Source organism: Ovis canadensis, chromosome 3 (genome assembly GCF_042477335.2).
Source record: "Ovis canadensis isolate MfBH-ARS-UI-01 breed Bighorn chromosome 3, ARS-UI_OviCan_v2, whole genome shotgun sequence".
NCBI classification, from domain to species: Eukaryota; Metazoa; Chordata; class Mammalia; order Artiodactyla; family Bovidae; genus Ovis; species Ovis canadensis.
Window position 1 is genome coordinate 185,669,785 of NC_091247.1, and position 13,830 is coordinate 185,683,614.

The window sequence follows — 13,830 nt, forward strand, 5'->3', positions numbered from 1 at the left end:
CTACAAGGCTCCTCTGTCTATGGGATTTTCCAGGCAATAGTACTGGAGTGGACTGCCACTTCCTTCTCCATGACTGAGAAAAGTACCCATTAAATATGTCCTGCTTGAAAGAGAAGAAGGAGAAAAGGAGAAAGGGGAAGGAGGAGGAGGAAGAGGAAGAAAGAAAAAGCTTCTAATCAATCAATCAGCAAGTCCCAAAGAAATCTAAATGTAAGCCAGAAAGAACACACTACAAAGGCCCTAGAAAAAGTGTTAAAAATAAGATTGACTGAGGAAACCTTTCTAGTCAAGACACAAATCCCACAAGCCATAAAGGAAAGTCTGATTATTTGTCCTCTAAATATTAAAACATGCAAAGGACACCATAAACCAGGTCAGATTACAAGGAGAGACCAGCAGACACTGTTTGCAATACCTAGAGTCAACAGACTGGTTCCAAATAGGAAAAGGAGTACATCAAGGCTGTATATTGTCACCCTGCTTATTTAACTTCATTGCAGAGTACATCATGAGAAACGCTGGGCTGGAGGAAGCACAAGCTAGAATCAAGATTGCTGGGAGAAATATCAATAACCTCAGATATGCAGATGACACCACCCTAATGGCAGAAAGTGAAGAGGAACTAAAAAGCCTCTTGATGAAACTGAGAGAGGGGAGTGAGAAAGTTGGCTTAAAGCTTAACATTCAGAAAACTAAGATCATGGCATCTGGTCTTATCACTTCATGGGAAATAGATGGGGAAATAGTGTCAGACTTTATTTTGGGGGGCTCCAAAATCACTGCAGGTGGTGATTGCAGCCATGAAATTAAAAGACACTTACTCCTTGGAAGGAAAGTTATGACCAACCTAGATAGCATATTCAAAAGCAGAAACATTACTTTCTCAACAAAGGTCAGTCTAGTCAAGGCTATGGTTTTTCCAGTGGTCATGTAAGGATGTGAGTTGGACTGTGAAGAAAGCTGAGCTCCGAAGAATTGATGCTTTTGAACTGTGGTGTTGGAGAAGACTCTTGGGAGTCCCTTGCACTGCAGGGAGATCTAACCAGTCCATTCTAAAGGAGATCATTCCTGAGTGCTCTTTGGATGGAATGATGCTAAAGGTGAAACTCCAGTACTTTGTCCACCTCATGCGAAGAGCTGACTCATTGGAAAAGACTCTGATGCTGGGAGGGATTGGGGGCAGGAGGAGAAGGCGATGACAGAGGATGAGATGGCTGGATGGCATCACCGACCCAATGGAGGTGAGTCTGGGTTGGTGATGGACAGGGAGCTCTGGTGTGATGTGATTCATGGGGTCGCAAAGAGTCGGACACAACTAAGTGACTGAACTGAACTGAACTGAACTGGGAGTCAACAAGGTGAAAATTCACTCGAGAGGGCCTAAAATCCACAGAAAAAGGCTGAGACCAGTTTTTAAAATTTAAGTAACGGGACTTCCCTGGTGGTTCAGTGGTTAAATCGCCTTGCAATGTAGGGCACACGGGTTTGCTCTCTGGTCAAGGAACTAAGATCCCACATGCTGCAGCAACTCACCCCATTTGTTTCAACTAGTACCTGACACACTCAAATTAAAAGAAAAAGTATATACATATATATATGAAAAATTTGAGTAAGAAACTGAAGATTATCCATTTTAAATATTGGTGTGTATACATGTCCATTCAAAACTCCCTATCTGTCCTTTCCCCTCATTCTTCACCCCTCCAACAAATAAAACATGCTTTTTGATGTGCATTTATCTTTTTTTAATTATTAATATTATTTTTTACTTTACAATACTGTATTGGTTTACATGGAATTCAGCTCAACATTATGTGGCTGTCTGGATAGGAGGGGAGTTTGTAGGAGAACAGATACATGTGTGTGTATGGCCAAGTCCCTTTGCTGTCCACCTGAAACTATCACAGCAATGTTAATCAGCTATACGCTTATAAAAAATAAAAAGTTAAATAATAAGATTTAAAAAAAAAAAAAGGAAAGAAACTGAAGAAAGAATTCCAGGGGAGGTGATTGCCTAGGGTCACACAGCTCTCCATGGGCAGAGTGGAGGCCCACTCTGACTTTCTGACATGGATATGTGAGAGGGGAACATGGTTTTAGTAACCCAAAAGTTTCCAGCATTGTTTTTGCCTGTAAAACACATAGATCAAAGCCCATGTCCCTCCTGTTATACTGATGTGTTCACAGTGTGACTTTTCGTCTTTAAATTATAAACTGGGATCATAATATGGGCCTTGTGTAGCAAGCCCTGCGTCTCCCCACTTGCTCTCCTGTTCCTCTCCTCTCAGGCCTCAGTATCCCCCGCAGGGACTGGCACTAAGCAGGCATTCAAGAGACAAGGTGAGGATAAACCTGGATTCCTTGTATCTCAAGAGGAACCCTTTCCTCCATCAGCTGCAGCGCAGCACCTGCGGGCAGCCTCAAGGTGGCCAGGCCACAGCAGGAGAGGCTCTGACTCCTCTTTCCTCCTCCACCCCCTCCGTTTCCTCCAGTTTCTCAAAGGGCTGAGCACCTGCCACATACCTCTTCCTTCTGGGGTGTCGGCTCTCGTCTCAGGAGCCCATCTTCCAAGCTGAGCCCACCTGAGCAGGTGTCGCCCGCCCTCTGTGCTGTCCAGGGGCCCAGGGGTGGGAGGAAGCTGCCAAGCACACCTGCCTGCACATGCAGGCTCTGCCCCTGCTTACCTGCCGCCTCGGCCATGACCTCACTTCTCTGAGCTTCCATTCCTTCTTCCGTCAACTAGTGACAATCATCCTTTTCTCAGGCGGTTGTGAGGATGGGGAGATGGGTGGGGATCCTACTTCCCTGATAACCCAGGAATCTTCTCTGGCTGAGTGTGAACAGATCCAGTTGTTCTCAGCATTGCAGGTGTAGCCACAAGCTGTGTGTCTCTGCAATAAACCACACATCCTGTGGGTCCAGATAAACCCAGAGAACCGAAGAGGGAAATTGAACACACTCAATTCTGAGTCACTTGCATCAAATACTCTGCCCACCAGGCCCCACCCTGGGCTTTTCCCACCCTCCCACTGCTCTCCTTAGAGAAACAAGCCCAGTCTTGACATTCTAGGTCATTCTTGGCTCACTTCATTCTGCTCTGTGCTCCTTGAAAAAAGACCTGCCACCAACACACTGTGAGGCCCTTGGTCTCAGCCCATAGGCTTCTTGCCAGGCCCCTCTGCCTTCTCTACCCACCCACACTCGCTAGCCTGCTTGCTTTATTCACCTTTATGCCACCAGCATGGGACCCAATCGCCAAAAATGCCACCCGCTCACTGTATACTGGTCATACTGCTGCTGCTGACTGTCACGTCCATGTGGACTCTAGGTTCTTACTTACAGGGGACCTTCTGCTAGGGTCACCTGCTGCAGCCACCTGGAAGAGCATGTTCATGCACCGAAGCCCAAATCTGACATCACCTCCTCTGAGAAGCTCTCTAGGACCTTCCCCTGTAGAGTCCACAGTCCCCTGCCTTGCTCCCATGGTACCTGGGTGAGGGGCCTCAGGCCACTCCTCTGACACTCTGTCCATGCCCCTCCCACCCCTTTTGACCAGATCCCTCTCAACTTAGCCCTGCTGGGAGGGACGGAACTAGTGTCTTTGGTCCCAGTGGCTCATAGGAGGAGCCTGGCCTTAGTGGTCACTGCCATTAGGTGGACGCAGCAGTTCGAGGGGAGGGCTGAGAGCACACTGCCTTTTCTCCCCTGGCTTATCTCCATCTGACAACTTGATATTTTCTCTCCAAATGGAGGACTTTTCTCAGAAAACCAGTGTCATGGCGACTCAGAGAAGTCTACAACGGAGAGCTGGCCCTGCCTCCGTTTGGTTCCTGAGCAAAGAGCCTCTGTGGACGGGGGCTGAGCGAGTGCCAGGTGCTGCGCCTGCACCGTCCACGCCTTTCCTGTTGAATCTCACGTCAGCTCTAGGAGTGCTGGCTCTGTTTTACAAAGAAATGGAGAAGAAAAGGTAACAGCCTGAGGGTCTTGCAGCTCAGCAGCTGTTGGACTTTTTCTTCTTTGCCCCCAAGCAGAGAGGCTGCCGTGGGCCTCCCCTGACCTTCCGTTGGTTGCTTCATCCTAAGAGATGTCCCTGGCCATCATGGCCACCTCCCCCCAGGTTCTGAGGGACGGTCAGTGATGCGTGTTATTCCCTGAGGCCCACACACTGCAATTTGGTCTTACAATCACCCGTAACAAAGGCCAGGAATTTGATCTGATTTTGCAGATAAGGCAGCCGTGGCCCAGGGAGAGGCGGGGGCTTTCTTCAAGCAACTCAGAAAACCACTGTTGTTGGGCAGAAGAATATCAGCAGCTCATGTCCTGCAAACATCCATCTATCCAAACACCACACTCTCACGCTCTCTCCCCAGCGCTCAGGGCTCAGGCTAGAGGCACTGACACGGAGGGGTCAAGGCACAAACGTGCAGCTGCCCCTCCTGCTGTCCTGCACGAGCCTGCCCCTGACCCCACAGGAGCTGTCAGGACTTAAGAGCGCCTCCTCCCTGGAGCTCAGGGTCCTCTGGGGACAGCCGGTTCTGGGTGTCTCCGCTACAGGAGGCACACAGGGAGGAAAGGCGGTGGCCAGGGGTTTTCCTGGAGGTAAAATCTGAGCACAGTCACCCCTCCCTCCTGCTCACTTTCAACCTCTGGCAGAAGTCCAGGAAGCAGGGAGCAGGGAAAGCCACGTGGCTTCCGTGGCGGACACCTGCCGGCATGAGGGCGCCCAGGCCCGCTTCCTCAGTGCCCTCTGTTTCAGGAGAGCTGGGGGTCCCGAGCAAGGTGTGGGCGTACTGGGACTCACTTCCTAGCCAGGTAGCTGCTGCAGCAGGCCTGGAAGCTGATGATGATGTCCGTGATCTTCAGGTCCTGCTCTTCCTCCAGGTGGGCCAGCGTGGTGGCCTGGAAGAAGACCTTGCTCTGGCCGATGCGGTACAGGTTGCAGCAGAGCTCCAGAGCTTCGATTCAGAGGATGAGAGCTGGCTGCTGACCATGGGGCCACCATGGAGCCCTGGAGCAAGGCCAAGGCAGGGGGAGGGGCCTGGAGCGGGGGTTGGCCCTGATGATCCGTGGGCAGCCTCCTCCTGGTGCAGGGAGAGTGAGGGTAGGGGGGCGCCAAGAGGGGGCAGGTGGGGGCCAGCAAGGAGCAGGTAAAGAGTCAGACTTGCAGAGAAATGCAGAAACTCAGCCCTGAAGGACCTCACCTGTGGATGTCTCTGCCCACGTGCATTTCTCACAAAGGTTGCAGTGGACACGGGGGCTCAGATAACACTGCTTTAGGTGACTGGAGAAACAGGATTGCTTTTTTGTAAAGAGGCAGTTCAAAGTCAAGAGTGACTTAACATAACTAGGAGCCAGAGGAGCAAGTGCAGGAGGAAAAGCGTTGCCAGCCTAGATGTGGAAGCAGAGGGCGAGAACCACAAGAGGCCTGTGAACAGCACTGCGTCAGCAGGGGGTTCCCCATCAGGGAGGAGGCAAAGGGCAGCCTTGCTCATTAAGGAGAGGGAAACGGCTTATCCGAGATCTCAGAGATGTAAAGAGAAATAGAAGCCCAGGTCTGACTCTAAAGTTGGGATCTTCACCATCCTGATTTATGTCCAAGGGGAAGGGGGTGGGAGGTGGGCTGAAACACTGAGGTCCAAGTTCTCCCTCCCTGTTAAGGGCCTGCTTCCCTAGGATAGAGGTCATGGGGCACCCTGGACCCTGGAGAGCCTGTGGAAGGACAGGAGGAGCGAAGGGTATGATTCTATCAGAGAGCACTTGGCCATTTGCAATTCATTTACTTTTTTATCATGTGATTCTTCTGAAGAGGGGCAGAGTTATTATTTTGTTACGTAGATAGGGAAATAGGCAAAGGCAGGGACGCGAGTTGTTCCAGATCACACAACAAGTCAGCGGAAGGAGTAAGGCTCAAAACTCATTTCAGACAAGCTCCTGACAAGCAGACTCTCCTGCAGGCAGCAGCCACACACTCAAGACCTGGTACAAAGTACAAAACACAAAAGTACAGAGTGCAAACCCGCCACGTGTGGGCTCAGGAGGAGAAGAACAGGAAGATTTTGAGGAGAGCCAAAGACAGATTGAATGATGGGCAAAGGATGAGATAGTCATTTTTTGTGGATTTCCCTTGAAGGCAGCTGCAGTTCTTGGACAGATAGAAGTGACTGAAATTCTGATAAGTCTGCTACCCTTCTGGCCTGAAAAAAACCCCAAGGAATTGCCAGTATTGGCAATTTTCTGCCCAAAAGCCCAGAATTGCCAGCACTCCTCAGTCTTCCCCAGCATCAGGCTCTTTTCCAGTGACTCGTCTCTTCACATCAGGTGGCCAAAGTATTCTTGCCGCAAGAACCCCAGGAACATGAGCAGTGCGAACCGTATGAAAAGGTGGTGCACTTACTGCCGTGTGTGGGGTGCTTGGACCCAGAACAGGGTGAGGAGAGTCATTTTTTTGGTCTGAGAAGAGGGCCCGTGTGCATCCAGGAAGCACTCAATCTGGAGCCTCTTGATCAGAGACTTTCCCGCAGGGTTCAGGTCCTTATTACCCATTCATCCTTCTCATCCTTCAGCCTGATCTATTGGTCCAAGAATACAGTCTCCCAACCCAGGCTCTTCTGTGTCCTGGGATTTTGACTCTGAGACTCTCGGTGCCTGGACCTAAGCCCCCCTGCTGGCAGAGGCCTCAGGGGACAGACCGTGAGCTCCTGCAGGGGGCCCTGTCCTGCTTCCAGTCCTTCCTGAACTATGCAGGTTTGGGGGCTTCTTTCCTTTCTCTTACCTGCCCCAGTTCCCTCCAGTGGGCCCTCTTCCATGCTCACTTAGCCAGACTCAGTTTCTGTTGCTCAGAACGACAGGGATCTCACCTGAGACAGGGGTCACCATGGAATGGGAGCCTGTTAGGTGCTCACATGCTCCACATGGAAACACAGGGAGTTGGTGCACCGTGGACCAGGCCCGTGGGGGTGAGAGCAACACCCAGATGCCCCCCTTTCCTTCCTGGAGAGGAGGAGTCTGAGGCCATTCCATGAAGGCTCCTCAGAAGGTTGTGGCAGGTGCAATCCCAGATGGGTGACCGGGTCAGAGCATGGCCTTGGATGGGCCTTCCCTCCTTCCTGCCCACTTTCCCCAGCCCCTCAGTCCTGCCTCCGGGGATGGAGTAAGCCTGGTGTCCACCTCTGCCTTTGAGGGACCTGCGACTCTGGCAGAATATTTTGGGCTGCCTGTTTTATTGAATGCAAGTCCATGTTCCCAACACACAGTGAGGCCGAACAATAGCAAAATGTTGGAGTTTGGAATGGAAGAAGGTTCATTGCCTGGCCATGCAAAGAGACGGGTGGCTCATGCCTTAAAAACCCCAAGCTTCCTGAAGCTCTCAGCAAAGCACTTTAATGAGAAAGGTAAGCGAGGGGCCTGGTTAGTTGTTGCAACCTTCTTGGTGTCAGAGCCTTTTTTCTTGATGTCAGGTCATTATATCCCTGTGAACCTCCAGCAAAACAAATTATTCTCTTTATGAGAAGAAAGAGCAAGGTCCCAAAGCTCAACCTTCACCCTCTGAGGTCCAGGCTCTGGCCAAGAGGAGAGGGGAAGCTTCTGCAGGAGTCCTGGTGAAATGTGGAGGCAGCCCGGGTGAGGCGTGTGCTCTCTCTCTGCCCCTTTGTTTATGGCTGACCCTCTCTCACACCTGTACACAAACCATCTGCGCTCAATCACCCATGTGTGCCCGTGTCTATCCTGGTCCCCGGGGCTGGAGGAGGAGTATTCCCATGCTCAGCCCAAGTCAGATGACACTCTCGCCCCCGGGTGTCCCATGGGGCCTGAGGGCTCCAGGGTCTGAGGGAAACTGGATGGGAGCCCAGCAGGCAGGCAGGAGGAGCCGTGGAGGACGTGCTCCCTGAGATCCTGGGCGACAGGCTCACGGGGAAGGAGGGCAGGCATCTGGAGCCCAGCTGAGCCCCTCAGTCAATGCAAGGAAGCCTCAGTGAATCAGCTCGTATTTATTCAACCAGAGTCAGGAGAACAAAACGTGGGGAGAGACAAAGGACCCTGAAATGTCTTGTCCAGCCCCACCCACAGCAGAAGAAGAAACCGAGGGTCTGAGAGGCTTCCTCTTCACCCCAGGCCGGTTGATCTTGATGCACCACAAAGTTCTGTTGTTGCCTTCTGGTGTCATTTTTCCTTTCTTTTGTAATTTTTTTTTGAAGTCAACCTCTGTCTCACATAGCATTTGGAATTTCATAGGAACTTCATTAGTCACTCAGTGTATCCTGGTCCCAAACATCACCTACACCTCGACAAATGTTCCACCCACTGAGTGGTCATCGCTGCCACCACCACCACCACCATCATCATCAAGAAGTCAGTGCCCAATTAAGATAAACCTGCTGGGATCAAAGGTGAGTTGATGCTGGAGAAGGAGGGCTGGAGACCACCACCAGGGGAGACTCTTGCTGGGACAGCAAACCCTGGGGAGGGCGAAAGAGGAGGCCGGGCTACTCCTGGATCCCAGCTATCGTTCCTCTCTGACTTTCTCCCATTTTAAAGCCTTTCATATTCCTGGCCTCTCGTGGCTATGTCCTCTGCCTCTCTACTCTGCCCCCAGTGTGTTCTTTAGTCCAAAATAAGTGGTTTCTCCCTTCCCCTCACTCTCTAGTCCCCCTCCCCTCTTAGTCCAGGCCCCAGGCTCCTTCCTTCTCTCTCCCCTCTTCCACCTGCATGCATTCCTCCCCTGCTGTGCTCAGCTGCAGAAATGCCAGATTCCTAACACCGGGCTCCATCAGTGCTGTCTCGCCTCCTTTCCCCTCTAACAAGCTGCTCTCAACCTTGGTCTCACGTGTGTCCCTGGTTCCTGCACTGCTCTGAGGGTGGGGGAGTCGGGCCTTCCTTCAGCCTCTCATAGGTCTGTATGGCCTCCTTCAACTCCTCCTCCAGTTCCCTGGCCGGCTGCCTCAGCTTCTCAGCCAACTCTGTCTTTGCCCTCTCATGTAAGTGCACTGACTCTTACCAGGAAGCCCACATCCACTAGAGGGGAGATTCCTGCAAAGCCTGATCCAGGCCTTTTTGGTCATTGCCAGAGCCATGCCTTTGAAAGCTTCGTTCACCTCCTTGCTGGTTTGGACAGAGACTTGCCCAGTGCTCATGAAATTTTAGCATGGGCTGCTAGCAGAGTTGTCTTTCACCAGCTTCGCAGCGTGGACATGTTTCCTAACCCCTTGCATGGATTTGTAGACTTTTGCTGTAGGAAAAGCCATCCCAAGTGCACACAGACATCGAGCTCCCATAGACACCTTTTCTTTGACGCTAGTTGACAACAGGCCACTGGCTTCCGTTTCTGCTGATGACCTGCTAAAGAGTTCCACGATGCTGGAGGACACAGTGGGCACAGCAGCTGCTGCTCCCAGCCCTAACCCAGTGGTCGAGAGCGCCAAACTGGCCCCTGCTGTCACGGGTGCCAGAGCCGGGCCAAGGGTGCTTAGAACACCAGACACAGTGCCAGTGGAGTTGGCCACCACCTTGAAGATGGTACAGTCCCTGTGTGATTTGTCAGCCTTGTCTGCAAGTGCGCAGAGCTTTCTTATGCTCTCTTCCAGCTCCTGTTTCACCTGAGGAAACTCCTTTAAAAACCTCTGCCTGTCTAGCAGGTCCTGTTGGAATCTCTCTTGGTCTTCCATAGCCAAGTCTGTCTTCAACTCATTCAGAAATTTACATAATGCCTCCACTTCTTCCCTGTAACAAGGAACATCAAGGGATTGAGAAAGACACTTTGCTTGTCTGTAAAATAAGCTCAATAGATCTATTCTACATAAACCACAGAGATTTTATTATAAATCACAAGGGAAAAATTTTACAAATGTAAATTATTTTCAACATTAAACATATGTTTGTACTTCATGGATACTCCATTACTCGATCATGAAATAAACAAGCAAAAGCCATTTTAAGATAGTCTTAAGAGAGGTATTTGATGAAGATGCCTCAGAGGCAGGTCAATACAATCACTTCCAAAGGACTAGCAGGGTAGAAATTCCATAGAGAAACTAACAGAAGTGGGATTGGGGGAGAAAACCTTCATTCAAGGGCCTGAGTGTGTAGTGAGGAGTCAACCTGCTCTTTGCCCTTGGCCGCTGGGTAGTGGTCCCTAAGTTCCCGGAATATTCTGGCTGATAGGAGTGTCCTTGTCTGCCTGGGCCTTTGGCCAATGGACAGTCTGACAAAGTGACATATGATGGTGGCTTTGGGTCATGTAATATCTGCACTGAGCTCCAGAGGATTTGGACACTAGAGCATTTAGTCTGACCACTGAGAGTACTCAGAGACAATAGGCCAGGGTATTAATAATTTGTTTTTAATTTCTTAGCTTGCAAATGATCACGGTTTGGTTCAGTCACTCAGTCGTGTCTGACTCTTTGCAACCCCATGAATCGCAGCACACCAGGCCTCCCTGTCCATCACCAACTCCCGGAGTTCACTCAGACTCACATCCAGCAAGTTAGTGATGCCATCCAGCCATCTCATCCTCTGTCGTCCCCTTCTCCTCCTGCCCCCAGTCCCTCCCAGCATCAGAGTCTTTTCCAATGAGTCAACTCTTCTCATGAGGTGGCCAGAGTACTGGAGTTTCAGCTCTAGCATCATTCCTTCCAAAGAAATCCCAGGGCTGATCTCCTTCTGAATGGACTGGTTGGATCTCCTTGCAGTCCAAGGGACTCTCAAGAGTCTTCTCCAACCCCACAGTTCAAAAGCATCAATTCTTCAGTGCTCAGTCTTCTTCACAGTCCAACTCTCACATCCTTACATGACTACTGGAAAAACCATAGCCTTGACTAGATGGACCTTAGTCGGCAAAGTAATGTCTCTGCTTTTGAATACGCTATCTAGGTTGGTCATAACTTTCCTTCCAAGGTGTAAGTGTCTTTTAATTTCATGGCTGCAGTCACCACCTGCAGTGATTTTGGAGCCCAAAAAAATAAAGTCTGACACTGTTTCCACTGTTTCCCCATCTATTTCCCATGAAGTGATGGGACCGGATGCCATGATCTTCGTTTTCTGAATGTTGAGCTTTAAGCCAACTTTTTCACTCTCCTCTTTCACTTTCATCAAGAGGCTTTTTAATTCCTCTTCACTTTCTGCCATAAGGGTGGTGTCATTTGCATATCTGAGGTTATTGATGTTTCTCCGGGCAATCTTGATTCCAGCTTGTGTTTCTTCCAGTCCAGCGTTTCTCATGATGTACTCTGCATAGAAGTTAAATAAGCAGGCTGACAATATACAGCCTTGACGTACTCCTTTTCCTATTTGGAACCAGTCTGTTGTTCCATGTCCAGTTCTAACTGTTGCTTCCTGACCTTCATACAGATTTCTCAAGAGGCAGATCAGATGGTCTGGTATTCCCATCTCTTGAAGAATTTTCCACTGTTTATTGTGATCCACACAGTCAAAGGCTTTGGCATAGTCAATAATGCAGAAACAGGTGTTTTTCTGGAACTCTCTTGCTTTTTCCATGATCCAGTGGATGTTGCCAATTTGATCTCTGGTTCCTCTGCCTTTTCTAAAACCAGCTTGAACATCAGGAAGTTCACGGTTCATGTGTTGCTGAAGACTGGCTTGGAGAATTTTGAGCATTCCTTTACTAGCGTGTGAGATGAGTGCAATTGTGCGGTAGTTTGAGCATTCTTTGGCATTGCCTTATTGGGATTGGAATGAAAACTGACCTTTTCCAGTCCTGTGCCCACTGCTGAGTTTTCCAAATTTGCTGGCATTTGGGTGTAGCACTTTCACGACATCATCTTTCAGGATTTGAAATAGCTCTACTGGAATGCCATCACCTGCACTAGCTTTGTTCGTAGTGATGCTTTCTAAGGCCCACTTGACTTCACATTCAAGGATGTCTGGCTCTAGATGAGTGATCACACCATCGTGATTATCCAGGTCGTGAAGATCCTTTTTGTACAGTTCTTCTGTGTATTTTTCCCATCTCTTCTTAATATCTTCTCTTCTGTTAGGTCCATACCATTTCTGTCCTTTATTGAGCCCATCTTTGCATGAAATGTTGCCTTGGTATCTCTAATTTTCTTGAAGAGATCACAGTAATAGACAAATAAAGCATCATGATAATAAATAAAAGATTGCAGCCTGGTCCTATTCTCATTCAACATCACAAAGGGGTTTTTGTTGTCATGCATTTAAAATTCTTTAACACTGAATTAACTTCCTGTCAACTAACATAAATGAAAGACTATGACGATACGAAGAGAGACACAAATTGAGCACTGCAGACACTGCACAAAGAAGCAAAAATACATCGACACAAACCCAGAGCTTTCTAGAAATCTCATCCTGTGACAATGCCCCAATTTATTTGATGTTATATTTCACGCAAAATGAACATTTTTATTTATTTATTTTTTTAAATGTTAAAATCTTTAATTCTTACATGCATTCCCAAACATGAACCCCCCTCCCACCTCCCTCCCCATAACATCTCTCTGGGTCATCCCCATGCACCAGCCCCAAGCATGCTGCATCCTGCGTCAGACATAGACTGGCGATTCAATTCACATGATAGTATACAGGTTAGAATGTCATTTTTAAAAAAAGTCACTGTTTGTTTTTAAACAGGGTGAGCACCCCTGGGGCAGTGCTCTCTGGGTCCTGCCACACACTGAATCCAGGGCAGTAACTTGTCCTGAGGACAATGGAAGCTTCATGTGTGAAACCTGCCCAGACTCTGTCCTGGAGCTGAAGGGAACCTGAATTCCGCTCTGCAATAAACTGTAGCTGGAATCCTGACATCCTTCAGTGCCCAGCATCCCTGACCTCTCAGGGGTCACCAGCCTAACTCACACCTTGCCTGGAGACAGCTTTACATACCTGTACCCTAAGGCCGTGTGCAACTTTATGGAGCCTCTAGAGATTCAAGAGACTTGAGGAAACATCTATCTGAATTGCTGAGCCTGAAGAGACCAGCACTTGCACAGCTGGTGCAGGAAGTGCTTTCCTCTTTGTTGTGGATGCGTGAGGTCCTCAGAATCCCTCAAATGACACACAATCACAGCCACTCACTGTGACCCTGGAGGACTCACTGAGCCATACGGCCTTCCCACTGTCGGGGCAGCTCCATATAGACTAGAAGAGGGTCCCAGATGGAGGGAGAAGCCAGGTCCCAGGCAGGGTGTGGAGGACACGGTCACCCAGGGCCTTCTAGCCCAGCTTGAGGGGATCCCGTCGGGGAGGGAAGAAATGTCCCCTCTCCCCCTCAGGGGGCCTCTGCCAGGGTCGCAGCCCCTTCAGGTCTGTGTCCTTGGGGCCCACTCTCCTCACTCTAGTCCCAGTCCTGCTGCCCAAGCCTGCCTACTCGTCCTCCAGCCTGGACCCTCCTCTCCACTCTGACCCCTGGAGTAGGCCTGCCAGGAGGAAGCTGGCCTGAGGTGGGGGGACGTGGGTAACATTCCTGATGCACCTGTGTAGGTTACCTGGACAAACCAGCCTCAGTCACAAAATTCTCCCAGGTTTTGACTTCAGTGAGCTGGTTTTGCCTTCAGTGAGAAGGTTTTGCAGCTCTTCGTTGCTTACTCTCTTGTGGATATACTCAATGATATCCTCAAAAAAGCTTTAACCCTAGGTGGATAAAAGACTAAGATGAGAAGAAATTATGGTGTAATGTAATGGTAAATGGTAGTGAGGATGAAGTGGTTAAAGTTAACCTTCCTGAGCAGCAGTCATCTGGGGGTACTGTTGACGGATTCACCTGGGGTTATGGGTGGACTGTGTACAACCGCCCCAATCATATGTTGAAGCCATAGCCTCACCCCTACCTCAATGAGTCTATTTGAAGATAGAGCC

The 13,830-nt window shown here is 49.6% G+C and overlaps 1 protein-coding gene and 1 pseudogene across 1 annotated transcript in view; one reads left to right on the forward strand and one right to left on the reverse strand.

The window, feature by feature from the left end:
* Positions 1-13,830, forward strand: part of LOC138437650 (apolipoprotein L3-like) — a 228,711-nt gene that overhangs the window by 30,458 nt on the left and 184,423 nt on the right. The window lies entirely within an intron of this gene.
* Positions 8,731-13,599, reverse strand: LOC138437651 (apolipoprotein L3-like; annotated as a pseudogene).